Source organism: Meles meles, chromosome 6, assembly GCF_922984935.1.
Source record: "Meles meles chromosome 6, mMelMel3.1 paternal haplotype, whole genome shotgun sequence".
Classification (NCBI taxonomy): Eukaryota; Metazoa; Chordata; class Mammalia; order Carnivora; family Mustelidae; genus Meles; species Meles meles.
In genome coordinates this window covers 85,462,879-85,476,800 of record NC_060071.1, presented here as the reverse complement: position 1 = coordinate 85,476,800, position 13,922 = coordinate 85,462,879, and positions in this window count along the sequence as shown.

Sequence of the window (13,922 nt, the reverse complement as noted above, 5' to 3'; positions counted from 1 at the left end):
TTAAGCCAGATAACATTTTCAACCTCCGATTCCTTGCATCATACAACTATAGAGGATGGAAATCCAAATACTTACTTTCCTAGTCTCACTTGCTAATTCTAGACATAATTCTTTTATGGCATGTATGGTATAGTTCTGGACAGCATGGTGTAAGGGAAATTTTCTGGAGGAGCTTCTGAGAAACTTGCTATAAGGTAGAACGTAACTGATACTACTCCTTTTTCCCATCTTAACCATGGAAGTGACACCTGGAGGTGTGACAGTCATCTGGTGCACAGGAGAAGCACAGTGATAACAGATACAATGACAAAAGCCAACAGCTAAGGGTAATGAAGTGGAAATATGTCAGGTAGATGAATTCTTAGTCATATAGTTAAGGTGTTATGCCAGTACTGAATTGAATCTCCAGAGCTCTTGTTGTGTAAGATAATTAATTGTTTTAACCACTGCTGATTAGGATTTTTGTTATTTGAAGTTAAAAAAATTAGTGCTTATTACAGAGTCAAAGAAAGAAGGTGATACACTATGATTACCTCTCTCCTATTGACTCTCAGTAAAAAGGGGGAACATCCAAGTCCCAAGTCAGGGTAAGAGATATAAGAACAATAGAATCAATGCCCCCATTACTGATGTAGTGGCAGAACCACAGAATAAAAACAGCTGAGTGTTGTGTGTAGGCAGACAGTCTGAGAAAGCTCCTGTAAGAGTGGCCAAGAGAAAGCTGATCTTTAAGAGAACTTAAGGTCAAGAATAAGGGAAGATTTAAAAAAAAAATAATAAGGGAAGATTTGGCAACAATCTGCACGGTTAAAGATCTGGCATCTCAATCAATGCTGGTATAAATAGATAAAGACCTTGAAGATTAAAGGTCACATCACTATGTGGACATCTGGACACTACATAGGCACAGTCCTGGTTTCTACCACCTGAGAGAAATGAACAAATAGGTACTTTCAAAACAAAGAGGATTCTTTTAAATGTCTCCTAACTATGAATAGAATAATACTTTGTATTATTTCCTAGAAAGCATGTATTTGTATCTGCTAGATTCCCTCCCTCCGCCCCTCACCAAAAAGATACTCAGGTGACCACAGACATCCTGAAAGTTCAGATTTTCACAAAGAAGCAGTGCCTGCCTCATCCACTGTCCATAAACCTCACTTTTCAGCTGAGAACATGCTTCATTCCTCTGTTCAATTCATTAAGGAAGAAGAGAGTATTACAGTTTCCTGTCTGTTAAATATACTAACTAAAGCTTAGAAACTTGTGCCACTTCTTTCAGTTTAAAGTTTTTGTCCCCAACTGAACGTTTTATCCTGTCCAGAGGGCTTGCTAAAATGAAAGCCTCACCCCATCAATGGACCTGTCTAAATGACAGCTCCATTTATTGCTCCTACTTCGTCCTATGGTGTGATTTGTTTCTAAATATCTCTGCTCATGACTAAACATGATACTGTTTCTTACCTATATCTAATATAAATTTTCACATTGAAATATAAAGTATTTCTGCTTAGGTAAATAGCTTCTCAGTGAGTCAATCTCTCTGTAGGAAACCTGGTCTAGAAAGTTTTCCCATATCAAACACTTTTTAGTACCTTAGCTCAAGTTAACTAAGGTGCTGTCACAGAAACTCCCCAGTCTTATTTTTTAAAAATTACATAAAGCAAATGTATGTATATTCTTAGACTAGATAGTTTTCTGAGAATAGACCTCCCACTGACTAAAAATCTACCTCTAGAATGAGACAGGATGGGTTTCTAAATGCCAGTATTCAAAGCTGGATAAATCAAGGGTGATTTGACATTTGAATTTCTGATTTCTAAGACTGAGCTGAATCCTTGGACAAAGGTCACAGGGCTCGAGTTATAGCTGAATATATTCTCTACTTGCTGTTTAAGGCTTCAGAGAAGATCCTATCCTGAAATAGAAGCCACACAATCAGAATTTAGAAAAAGTATTGTCACCCAAGACAAATACTTGCTACACACAGAGCCTTCGTATTCTTATGCTTTTGCTTTTTTAGTTCATTCTCTCCAAGTACCAAGCCTGTATTCATTCAGCCAAGTCCTTCCTGCCCTCCAGTTCTATCCTCGAGATTAGAAGACGTAAGTCTCTACAAGATTTTGCTAAAACCTTACTTCATTCTGTATTCAGAAGAGAATTTTCCTGTGTACTTTAGAGAACACACCAAGGACAATGACAAAGCAGAGCCCCATCAAGATACCAAACCTCCCTATCAGCTAATGTGAAGTTCTATTTTCTTCAGGGAAAAGGGGATAATGTAGATTTTTGTCTGTGGTACACAGCCCCCCAAATGTGAGGATGTCCTCTATAATCATTTGGCTTACATAATGTCTTAGTCTACTTGGTGTTCTGATACCAAATCTTGTCAATTCATTTTCTTTGTCTTTTGTTTTTGTTTTTAGTTTTGTTTTTGGGTTTTTTGTCAATTCATTTAATAACCTTTTCTATTTAGGATTTGTTAACCATATATATAGGGTTTACACATGATATGTTATAAATATGCAGGCAAAAAATTTGTTCCATCCATTTATAAAAGTAAAGAGCTCCTACCAAACCACTATAATCTCTCAAAATACATCTGCATGCTGATTTAGAGCAATAAAGTGGAAATACCATCATTAAGGGTTAAAATATTAATCTGATCTAGGATAGACAGGCAGACTTCAAAGTCTGAAGTTTATCTTTGTCTTCAACCTTCCTCACAGCTCTTAAGCTGCTCAAAATGCTCCAGTTCATACCAAACAGCCTTGTAGGCAATATTTGGGTCCATTTTTCAGTGCATCTTAAAATAGAATTTTCCCAGGGGTGCCTGGGTGGCCCAGTCAGTTAAGAATCTGACTCTTGATTTCGGCTCAGGTCATGATCTCAGGGTTGTGAGATGGAGCCCTGCATTGGACTCTGTGCTCAGTGTGGAGTCTGCTTGAGATTCTCTCTCTCTTTTCTCTGCCCGTCCCCCCAACTTGAGCATGCTCTCTGTCTCTCTTTCCCTCTCTCTCTTAAAATAATAAATAAATAAAATCTTCCCCCCAAAAGTGGGATTTTCCTGACCACCTATGATGCAGGCTAATAAATTTACTTTCATTCTTATTAGCAGCTGTCTACTGACTATAACACAACAGTCTAAACACTATTGAAGTGATAATTACTAATCTCTTCCATCTCAGGCTTTTCTAGTCTTTGCTAGTCTTTAAAACAGAGAAAAATATTTTTGCATAGAAAATACTCATTTGGGGCATAATTATTTTAAGTAGCTTAAAAACTGGTGTTTTGATTTGATTAGGAATACAAAGAGTTCTTTTAATTACCAAAAGAAGTTCTGTCAATTTCTCAAAGTCAAAGACTTTATTATATCAATGCCACATTGAATCTCTTTTGCAAATTTCTAATCATGTGCAAGAATTGGGGTCTTATTTAATCAAGGCCATTAATGTGAAGGAACATGCTGGCAATGTGCTGTTGAGAATGACATTTTTTTTTAAAGAACACATTTTTTAAAATATTTTATTTATTTGACAGAGAGAAATCACAACTAGGCAGAGAGGCAGGCAGAGAGAGAGGAGGAAGCAGGCTCCCTGCGGAGCAGAGAGCCTGACGTGGGGCTCGATCCCAGGACCCTGGGATCATGACCTGAGCCGAAGGCAGAGGCTTTAACCCACTGAGCCACTCAGGCGCCCATTGAGAATGACATTTTTAATAGATATGTTACCAGTATAACAAAATAAACACCATTTGCTAATGCAGTACACTTTGCTGATGAAATATATACACATACAATTATATTTCCTCTAATACTTTTCTGAAGTACTATTTGCCACTTTCCAGGGTCAGATATAGGGCTATCTCATATCGTAACTGACAGTACTGGACAAAGAACAGAATAGTAGAAGAAGAAAATAATGTGCTTATTAGTTGGCACTTATTAGTTTATGATGCTATATAGTTAACAGGAAATCTATTTAAGCCAATCTCACTAATTCCTTCTTGATTATAGAATTAATTGAGAATGATCTCTTCATGGGCACCTCTCTGTAGCTTATGGTATATGTCCCATGAATCAGTTTTTTGCCAACAGACTCTAAGATGGCCCAAAATGATCCTTGTCTCTTGGTATAGACACCCTTTTGTAATCCGCTCCCTTTAAGTGTGACTAGGACCTATAAATTTGTTCTCACCAACAGAATACAACAACAGTAATAGAATGTCACTTCTGTAATTACAATATGTAGGACTGTAACTTCTGGCTTTCTAGGGCACCTCCTGGCTGGCTTTGACAAAGCAAACTGCCATGTTATAAACTGCCTATGGAAAAGGCTATGTGGCAAGGAGCAGGTGACAGCCAGCAAAGAACTGAGGTCCTCAGTCCAACAGTCTGCAAGGAATTAAATTTTGCCAACAACCAGATTGGAAGTAGATTGAAAGTAGATGCTTCCCAGGTGAGCTTTCAAATGAGATCCAGCCCTGGATGACCCCGTGTTTGTAGCCTTATGAAAGATCATGAAGCAAAGGACTCAGTTAAGTTATACCCAGATTCCTGATCCATAGAAACTGTAAGATAATAAATGTGTGTTCTTTGGAGCACCTGGGTGGCACAGTTGGTTAAGCTGTTGGTTAAGAGTTGGTCCAACTGTTGGTTTCAGCTCAGGTCATAATCTCAGGGTAGTGAGATAGAGCCGCACATAGGGCTCTGAGCTCAGCTTTGAGTCTGCTTGAGATTCTCTCTCTCCCTCTGCCCCTTCCCTCTCCCTGTATTCTCTATCACTTACTCTCACTCAAATAAATAAATCTCATTAAAAAAAATTGTGTTGTTTAAGCTGCCAAGTTTATAGTAATTAGTTATGCAGCAATGGATACCTAATATTCAGTAACCCAGATTTTGGCAATAATATAGTCAAGGTATGGTTTCTTGTAGGCAGTTTTTTTTTTAATTATTGAGATATAATTGACATATAATGACAATTCTTTTTTGCCATATAAAAATATGCATATTTTGCTAAGAAATTAAATCCTTTGTGTATTTTGAACCTATGTTGAGAATTTTAAGTGTTATTATTTTAGTATTAATAGTTGTTATATTATCAAACCTCATAAAATATTATTTTAATATGCGGTACTAAAGAATAGACACATGAAGGCAGTGAATTGAAGACTATCTTGCTTCACAAATCAAGTTCTGTTTTTCTTAGTAACAATTGAGCACACGTTTTATTTTAAAGTAGGCTCCATGCCCAACATGGGGCTTGAATGCATGACCCTGAGATCCAGAGTCCCATGCTGTACCAACTGAGTCACCCAGGTTCCCCTTGAATCTACTTTTAATAACAATTGAACTCACTTTCTAGTGAAAGAAAAATTAGTGTTACAGTTCTACTCTTTTTGCTCTTCTCTCAATGATCAAAATAGTTTCTCTTCAGGGAGCCTGGGTGGCTCAGTGGGTTGAGCCTCTGCCTTCAGCTCAGGTCATGATCTCAGGGTCCTGGGATCAAGCCCCACATCAGGCTCTCCGCTCAGTGGGGAGCCTGCTTCCCCCTCTCTCTCTGCCTGCCTCTCTGCCTACTTGTGATGTCTCTCTTTCTGTCAAATAAATAAGTAAAATCTTTTTAAAAAAATAGTTTCTTTTCAGTTATGTAAGAAATTCGAGTTTCAGCTTCATTATCTACATTAGCAGTTCATCATCATTCTTAAATAATTGCACTAATCTGGATACAAGTACAAAGAAAGCAATTTTTTGTACTTAATGTATAAGTAAAAAATAATAACAAACAAGAATTTTCCAATGATATTCTAAATAACAGCTCACTGCAAAGTTGTAAATCTGCCAATTTGATGAAAGATGATTCAGTACATATGAAGCATTCAATTAATCATATTGTACATAAATCATACAGTTATCTACACCCCAGGAAAAATATAATAATGCCCATTAGAGTCTTTGGACACAAGCCAAGTCAATACTGCAGAGAATTCTGCAGAATTTATCCCTAAGAATATTTATAGAATCCCGACTGAGCTATATCTGTACAATTATTATTATTTATTGAATCTTATACCTGAAAGATTTTCAAAGCATTTTCACACTTATTATCCTTTCAGGTTTCACAACTGCTATGAGGTCGGCAGGGAAGTTATTATTGGTTCCATCTCTAGATAAGGAAATGGGATATTGGAGATGTTAGTTTATTTATTTTAGGACAAATTGTTGAAAGCAAAATGGAAAAACAGGTCTCTCATTACCTTTACAGGAACATTGTCTAAAAAAAAAAACAAAAAACTATTCCATGTGGACCAGCTCTCATAGGAGAAGCACCTGGGCAAAATAGCACCACCTCTGCAAGAAGAAATCTAGATACTTACTTGACTAATTCAGTAGGCATTTCCACCAAGCTTCCCAGACAAATTTGGGCTTCACTAGCTTTAGTTAAAAATAATTTATTTCAGAGACCCATAAACATATTTAATGGCCTTCTCTTGGACTGCATTGAAATAACATTTTGATTTATAAGGTATTCAAATTTTCATTAAAATATCATTCATGTCCCATTTATAATAGTTTATAATCCTTTGCCCTTCATAATTTTCACATTCCTTGAAATTCTTTCTCAAACCCTACTTCTTCCATTAAGCCTTCTCTGATAATTTCATCAAGTATTAATCTTTACCTTCCTTAACAGTTGTTAACATTTTGTTTAACAGAGCATGAATTTAAGGTGAAATTTCATTGCTTTCATTTTATACATTTAAGTTAGCAAAGCAAGCCTATTTCAGGTCTCCCTTATACAACCTGCTCTCAATTACAGTTCAATATTCCCATAACACAGCCATGTTTATTTAAAATGAGGCACAATATTGCTTCTATGTGCATCCATACCATTTTATCTTAAAATCTACCCAATTTGGAACATTATTATATATTGCCTTTTACTGTTTTCTAATTGTGACTTCTCTTACACAGGACTCTCTGGTATTTGAGGACAAGAGCTATATCATAATGGTAATTTATGTCAACTATACATAGCCTCCTGCCAGGCACATACAGGGGTGTGGAGGTCAGTGACTGGTTAGCTATTATCACAGAATACATGGTGGAAATATTAGCCTGGAATATTGTCAGAACTCTGCTATTAAATAACTATCTGATCTTGGACAAATCATGTACCCCTCTGTTTCTCCATATACAACATGAAAAGATTAAATAATCTGTAGATTTACTTTCCAAGCTCATACTGAAGAGTACAAGGTTGTGTAACTTCCCTTTTCCCAAAATAATTTTGAGAAAAATCAAGGCAAAATAGTTTAGAGATGCTGCAGACCAGAAAAAGCACAAAGTTTATTGCCTTCCTTAAATAGGACATAAATCAAAGAGTTATATAGGGGGTTTTCACATTTAGAATCACTAATTCATCTTGGAAGTGGTTTCTATTCCATTTCTTGGGACCTAGATTTTTGACTTCTCATGCTGCAGAGAGTTTGCAACTCTAATCACAGTTTCTGCCAAAGAAATTATTGTCCAAAGCCCTTTCTAAGTAAACAATACAAAATGGAAGAAACAGATTATTATAGGTTCTCTTCCGGCCTCGGTCATAGAAGACTGATCAGACCCTGTTTTCCTTCTTGACAAAGTATTAAAATATGTAAACCTATATAAATATCCATTTTCAAAAATAGGGACACCTGGGTGGGTGAGTCAGTTAAGCAACTGCATTCAGCTCAGGTCATGATCCCAGGGTCCTGGGATTGAGTCCCACATCAGGCTCCCTGCTCAGTGGAGACCCTGCTTTTCCCTCTCCCTCTGCCCGTTGCACTGCCTACTTGTGCTAGCTCTCTATCTCTCTGTCAAATAAATAAAATCTTTTTTTTTTTTAAGATTTTATTTATTTGACAGACAGAGATCACAAGTAGGCAGAGAGGCAGGCAGAGAGAGACAGAGAAGCAGGCTCCCTGCTGAGCAGAGATCCTGATGCGGGACTCGATCCCAGGACCCTGAGATCATGACCTGAGCCGAAGGCAGAGGCTTTAACCCACTGAGCCACCCAGGCGCCCCAAATAAATAAAATCTTAAAAAAATATATATATATATATATATATATATATACAAAATGTTTCTTTCATTATATCTAAATCATCAAAATCCCAGTCATAATCCAAATTAACAAGTTGACTCTAAGATTTCTATGGAAATTCAAAGGACCTAAAATACTCAAAACAATCTTGAAAAAGAACAAAATCAGAGGGCTCACACTTCTAACTTTAAGACTTAAAACTACAGTAAACGAAACAGTGTAGTAATGACATGAAGCTCAACAAATAGATTAATACAAGAGAACAGGACAGAAATAGATCCACACTTACACAATTTTTTTGTTCTTCAAAAAGGTGCCAAAGCATCCAATCTGGTAACAAAGATCTTTTCAACAGTGTTACTCAAACAATAGTGACTCTCATCCCACATCATCAAGGTTGACCATAAACCCACTGACTTAAGAGTAATCACAAGTTTCTTAACTGGGCCACAGAATGCAATAGCCATTAAAGAAAAAACTGAAAAATTAGACTTGGTTGAATTTGAAACTTTTGCTTATCAAAAGATACCATTTTAAAAAAATGAAGAGGGGTACCTGGGTGGCTCAGTTATTAAGTGTCTGCCTTTGGCTCAGTTCATGATCTCAGAGTCCTGGGATCAAGCCCCACATTAGGCTCCCTGCTTGGTGGGAAGCCTGCTTATCCCTCTCCCACTCCCCATGCTTATATTCCCTCTCTTGCTGTGTCTCTCTCTGTCAAATAAGTAAAATCTTAAAAAAAAAAGATATTTTAAAAAATGAAGAGTCAAGGGACACCTGGATGACACACTGAGTTAACCAGCTAACTCAGTTTGGAGTCAGGTCATGATCTCAAGGTCATGAGATTGAACCCCCTGTCAGGCTCTGCTCTCAGCTTGGAGTCTGCCTGAGAGTTCTCTCCCTCTTCCTCTACCCCTCCTGCTCCTGTGCCCTCTCTCTCTCTCAAATAAATAAATAATTTTTTTTTAAATGGATAACCAAGCCACAGACTGAAAGAAAATAGTTACAAAACATACATCTGATAAGGACTGGTATCTAGAACTGCACTGTCCAATATGGTAGTCATTAGCTAATGTAGCTATTTCAATTTAAATTAATTAAAGTTAAATACAATTAAAAATACACTTCCTTGGGTGCCTGGGTGGCTAAGATGGTTAAACAAATGCCTTTAGCTCAGGTCATGATCCTGGAGTCCCTGGATTGAGTTCCACATCAGGCTCCCTGTTTGATGTGGAGTCTGCTTCTCCCTCTGACCCTCCTTCTCATGTTCTCCTTCCCTCTTTCAAATAAATAAATAAAATCTTTTAAAAAATATACTTTTTTTTTTTTATATATTGTTTGTACTAGGCACTTTTCACAATAAACATATTGGATTATGCAGAAAATTCCAATGGACAGCACTCATTTAGAATATAAAGAAATACTACTCAAAATAAAGAGACAATCTGATAGAAAATAAACAAAGGTTTGAAAAGATGTTTCATAAAAGGACAATAAGTATGCAAATACAGTAAGCCAAAAAGGACATGAAAAAAGTACTCAACATAATTAACCAATAGCGAAATGCAAATCAAAATTACAGTGATGTAAGAGTCACTACATACCCACTGGAATGTCTAAAATTTAAAGGAATGACAGAACAAACACTGACAAGGCACTTTCTTATATTATTGGTGGAGATTTAAAATAATATAACCACTTGGAAAAATAGTCTGACATTAGAAGACTTAAATATACACCTACCCTATGACCAGCAATTCTACTCCTGGGCATTTACCCAAGAGAAACGAAAACATATCCCAAAAAAACTCTCAAATGCAAGTGCTTATAACAGCTTCATTTATAAAGGCCTTAAACTGGAAATAGCCCAGATGTACATCAATGGAAGAAAAGATTTTCAAATTATTGTGTATTTATAAATAAAGGCAAGAAAAGGAACAAATGTGAAACAATATAGATAAATCTCAGAAACATTATGCTAGTGAAAGAAACCTAACACATGAGAGTACATACCATATAATTTCATTTATATGAAATTCTAGAACAGACAAAACTAATCCATGGTAGAGAAAAAATTATAACAGTTATTGCCTCTGGAGGAGGTGGGGCCAGGGATTATTTGGAAAGGGGCATGAGAGAACTTTCTGGAGTAATAATAATGTCCTACATTATCATAGTGGTTTGCCTTACCCATGTGTATGTTTCAAACTAAGCAAATATACACATAAGATTTACACATTATATGTAAATTTTACATTTTAACAACTGTATTAAACTCTAGTTATTGATACATATGCTAAAGTATTTAGGGAGAAGTATAATGATGTCTGCAATTTACTTTAAAATGCATCAAAAAGTAAGACTGATGAAAAAGGGGTGACTAGATGGGCAGATATGTGACAGAGCAATAGAATAAAAAGTTAATAAAATCTAGGTAGTGTGAATAGATTGCACTGTAAAATTATTTCACTCTAAAATTCTTTCAACCTTACTATATGTCTGAATTTTTCATAATAAAGTGTTGGTGAGAAGAAATGACATCCCAGGCCTTTCAGAGAGAATTTCAGTGTTATATCTCCAAAATACAAATTAAGACAAAAAATCAAAAAGTCAAACCGTGTTTTCTCTTGCTCTTTTCCATAGCTTCATCCTTTAGTTCCCTGAGCTTCACTTCTCTATCTCATATGAGATAATTCCTTCCTCAGGGAGTCGGAATGTTACCAAAAAGTGAACATTCAGTGTCCTTACAACTGCAATTTTTACTTAAAGCTCTGTTTTTTTCTCCTGTGCAAGAGAAGGGAGAAGCTCTGATTTAGAGTTCCAGATCTTGGTAATCTCATCCAAATCAAAATGCGAATGAACACTGACTGGTAATATTATTTCCAAAAATAAAGTTAAAACAAGGGCTCAGGAGAAAAGGAAATGGTTTAAAAGAATGTAGGTAACATCATTCTCCAATAAAAAGGAACTACTAAGCCTTGGAGAAATGGCTGATGCTTGGACTAATATAGGAAATATACAAGATGAGATTGAAGCATATTGTAGTGCCAGAAAGTAAGGAAGTGCTTTTTGAAGAAAAACAAAAACAAAAATAACATAGTGATGGGGGCATGTCAAAGGGACAAAGGATCCAACTGAAAGAGCTCCCAATGGCCAAAGCTGAAAAAAACTTGAGCAATAAAGTAAACAAAGTACTGTTAAATTATAATTGAAAGTATAAAATATGCATAAAGCTGTACTGATATAAATCATGAATAAATAATTAAGTGTGGGGAAAGAAATCTCCCTTGTCAAAGAATTCAAAATAATTTAGTGTAAATACTTCCTTCTCAAAGAGGTTGAGCATAAATAACTCCCTATACCTTAAGTGCACAAAGTGACTTTCTTCCAAAGAGTACACTAGGAAAAGAGTGGAGAGGAAGAAACTACAGTAGAGAAACCTGACAAACACTACCTAAGCCAGGTGATTAAAGTCAGCATAAATGTGATAAGTCATGTTGACAGTATTAATTGTGAAATAAAAAGAAAACTGACTGATTTTCACCCCTGGTTCCTGAGAGGAAACTCTTAAGTTCTTGGAATTTCCCAAGTAGTAGTATCTTTGTCATCTATAAGACCCTTGGACCATACCTGAGTTTATGCCAACCAAAGGACTTATGATGGAAGCTGGCCATGCCAGAGCGACCAACCATATAATTGGAGAGTTGGGGCTTTAGACCAGGTAAAATAAGCCAAGTGCAACCTCCGCCATGGAGGGGAGGTGTACTGGAGATTGAGATCAATCACATGGCTAATGATTCAGTCAATTGTGCCTATGTAAGGAAACCCCAGTATAAACTCTGAACACCAAAGCTCAGGGGACCTTCCTGGTTAGTGTACACATGCTGTGCCAGGAGAGTGACACGCCCTGATTCCATGGCAAATGGGCATAAAAGCTCTGTGTTTTATATCCTTTATAATAAAACTATAATTGTAAGCATATGCTTAAGTAAGTAAGCTCTCTCCTGAATTATGTGAGCCATTCTTGCTAGGGACTGTTCCATTAATCCAGAGTCTGTGCTAACTCCAGGTAGTTAACATTGGAACTATATTGCAATACTGCAATACTCTTGATATGATGTGATAAAAATGGCACTTTATCTCCATGGTCTTCTTCCCAAGAACCATCACCCCAGTCTAATTGTGAGAAAAATATCACAGAAATCCTAGCTGAGGGACAGTCTATGAAAAAGCTAATTTATACTTCTTAAAATTGTCAAAGTCATCAAAAACAAGAAAAGTATGAGAAACTGACAATTTCATAAAAAACAGGGTGTCTAAGACTTTATTTTAGGTCTGTTACTATGAGTCTACAGCAGATGGTTTAAGTGCAGGTCAACTAACGAAGGGAATAACAATGTGGAAACTGGAAGAAATGGGGGTTGCACGCACCCACCTCTTCTATCCTGACTTAACCAGCATTTTTCAACCCCAGTAAAGTTTGCTGGAATCTAATTTAATCGTAATGATTTTGAGTTGTAGCAGTTTTAGCTGTTAACATTTTTCTGCGTAGTTATGGTTTGTATGTTAGAAAGAAGCAACTGTAGGTAGCTCTGTGTTCATAGTTCTCTCCACAAATGTTACTGTAAATTGATTGTAAAATACCATTGTAAATAGCTGAGTGCCAGTATTCAAACTTTTGGATTAAAATGTATTTTTTACCTTGTTTAAAAAAAAAAAAGTATGAGAAACTGTCAAAGCCAAGAGGCGCCTAAGGAAACATAATGATTAAATATAATGACATTAGGGGCTCTGGATTGCTCAGTCAGTTAAGCGTCTACCTTTAACTCAAGTCATGATCTCAGAGTCCTGGGGTCAAGCCCCATATCAGACTCCCTGCACAGTGAGGAACCTGCTTCTCCCTCTCCCTCTGCCTGTTGCTCCCTCATCTTCTGTGCTCTCTTTCTCTCCCTCCCTCTCTCTCTCTGTCAAATAAACAAATAAAATATTTTTAAAGTAAATAAATAAATAACAAAATATAAATATAATGTCATATCCTGGATAGGATTCTGAGTATAGATTCTTTGCCTCTTTGGTTAGGTTTATTCCTAGGTATCTTATGGTTTGGGGTGCAATTGTAAATGGGATTGACTGGATAGGATTCTGAAACATCTTCTTAGAAGATAGGAAGCAGAGGAACAGCAGTAACTGACCCAGAAGAGCAGAGCATCTGCTCTTATTATTTTTTTTTAATTTATTTATTTGTCAGACAGAGAGACAGAGAGAGCACACAAGCAAAGGGAATAGCAGTCAGGGGAGAAGCAGGCTCCCCACTGAGCAGAGTCCAACCTGGGACTTGATCCCAGGACCCCAGGACCCCACAATCACATCCAAATCAGGAAAACAGAAAAAATACAATGAGCTTCTGATATCTGACTCATATCAGAAAATAAAACCATTCACTGAAGCTCTCCCTCCCTCCAGCAGACTTCTTTTATTTCATTGATCAGAAAAACAATACACAGCTACCATTAGTGACAAGGTAAACTGGAAAAACAAGTACTATATCTGGCAAATAAGAATGGGATTACCATGACCGGATACAGCAATGATGGGCACATTGCTGCCTAAATAAAATCAGAACTGCTAGTAAGGAATATAGGTAGACATGTCAATGACCAGGCAGCTGAGAATGTCCTCTATAGTAATGTAGGGAAGATATCAGGACTGAAGGACAGAGATCTTCAGTATGTCAAGGGCCAACTGCAGTCAAAACATCTAAAGACAAACGCAAAGACACATCTCCTAAACACTTTGTAAAGCCACATTCAAAAGTAGGAAATTAGAATGACACTGCACTTCTCA